This window comes from Aphanomyces astaci (assembly GCF_000520075.1).
Source record: "Aphanomyces astaci strain APO3 unplaced genomic scaffold supercont1.72, whole genome shotgun sequence".
Taxonomy (NCBI): Eukaryota; Oomycota; class Saprolegniomycetes; order Saprolegniales; family Verrucalvaceae; genus Aphanomyces; species Aphanomyces astaci.
Genome location: NW_009798335.1, coordinates 119,323 through 121,375, shown reverse-complemented (window position 1 = coordinate 121,375; position 2,053 = coordinate 119,323). Strand labels below are relative to the sequence as shown.

The 2,053-nt window shown below is 44.5% G+C and overlaps 1 pseudogene across 1 annotated transcript; it reads right to left on the bottom strand.

The window, feature by feature from the left end:
• Positions 1-1,577: 1,577 nt before the first annotated feature.
• Positions 1,578-1,650, bottom strand: H257_15595 (annotated as a pseudogene). Its single transcript has one exon. The product of its transcript is annotated as a tRNA-OTHER (tRNA).
• Between the last annotated feature and the right edge of the window lie 403 nt (positions 1,651-2,053).

The window sequence follows — 2,053 nt, the reverse complement described above, 5'->3', positions numbered from 1 at the left end:
ATATATAGGAACGATTTTGTGGTTGCCAGTGCAGCGGTGAAGGTAACAACGAAATCGTAGTGGCGATAGTAGTGGTCACAGGCACAGTTTGTTAGAATAGTACTGAGTTAACGGTGACAGAGGCATATGTAGTAGTGTCAGGCGCTGTCGTAGTGATATGAAGGCCAATGGCCGTGGAAGGGGACTAACGTTAGTTATAGTTATTGGGAAACGTGTACGCTGGGGTGTTAGTAGTGGTGAGTTTGGTCGTGTATGTTGATACATGTATCAATGTGAAAATGTGAGGAGATGGCATCAGGACCGCTGCAAGTCTACATCGGTATCTGATGATACTGCGACGCCGTCAATTGATTTTTTAGCCACAATCCAGATAAAATGAATACTACTAGTACATAATACGTAGTATCTAAACTAAACATAGCTGTGCCCTGCATATCACAGGACTGCTGCAAGCTGAATACAACATCATGTGAGTGCTGTTTGGTTTCTAATCAGCATAACTGTACGGTATGACTACTGAGGTCGTGGATCCCACTCGAATAAGGGGGTAGTTTATGGTTGGGGTGACGTCACGTATGGGGATGAAGTCGACAAAGAGATGGGGTCGACAAAGGTAGTAGTTGGGATAACGCCGCTTCGTATTCGCTCGTCAGTTTGTGGTGTCACTGCTACCATGACTCGTGATCAAGGTGACGGGGACAACATCATGGCACTATGTGGCGAGTATGTTATACTAGCTGACTTGGTTGCTTAAGTTTCAACTACGGTACTATTCATCCTGCTCTAAACGAATGCAGGCCTCCACATGATGCATGTTTTGCCGATGTGCCCGTGAAAGCGTTTGAAAAACTGTAAAAAAAGGTACTGCAGCGATGAACCAAGGACCTTCTGCTTGGGAAGCCAATGCTCTACCAACAGCCCATATCGGTAAATGAAAACATGAAGCAAATTCATTTACAGTTAACGGACTTTCACATAGTTCCGTATGGTACGGATAAGTACTCACTCCTCATTCTAGATACAAACCACTTATAATCGGCAGGGTGGATGGCACGAAATCGGTCTCCATTCTTGATGACTTATTATGGGTACAGAGTACTACAGTAGTATCGTGTAACTGTGGAAAGTTGAAATGGGTACTTTTGTGCTGACATTTTGGGCTGTAATTGCACGACGGAAATGACTGGTTTAAAACTACATTGTTTCAGCCAATCAGAAATACTATTTATTGCACCCAACAAACTTGAACCACCATGAGTTGAATTATAATAAGATGGCATACCACTATACATACAAAATCCAACAACAAGCCAATAGTTGCACTAACCTGATTTGAATAATTCAGTATGGATTTATCATTTTTAAGACATTCCTCCGCGAGGGCCGACACTAGAACCACATGTTATGGAACCGCTTCGCCAATTGTAACGCGCCTGCTCGACCAGGGGCGGTGTGTAATCTTCGGTTTTTACTTCTCTCAACCCTTCATACCTCGTGCTTCGACCGATCTTCTTCGAAGTTCGGTCCTGTTATCCGGATTCCCCAGGAGGGACGGATAAATCCTTACGGAAATAATCCGGGGAAGCCGGGGATCGAACCCACGACCTTTGAGTTAAGAAACCGATGCTCTACCACCTGAGCTATAAATGCACTAAAGTCTTTTCACCCAAAGGTCCCCGGTTCGAGTCCGGGTCCCGCCATTCTTTTCGACGAATTCAAATACCGTCACGCGACACCTGAAAAGAAGGGATATCCGGATGAAGAGGACCAGAGGTTCGGTTAAATAACCGGATCGTGAAAACACTGTATTGTAATTGGAATTTGCACGACCACCATCGTACAGATACTGATTGGTCATAATGTTAGATTCCTAGGATATGATTGGCCAATTGGTTTAATGTGAGCGTCGACCGAGGCATGGCCCATAGAGCCTGGCGTCATGCTGCTTTCGAGTGCCAAGTCAAGGTGCATATTGCGGCTAGTTCACCTACGTGTATATATGTAGAAGTCATATATTGAAGTGCATACCACATATCTCTTCTGCGCTTACATA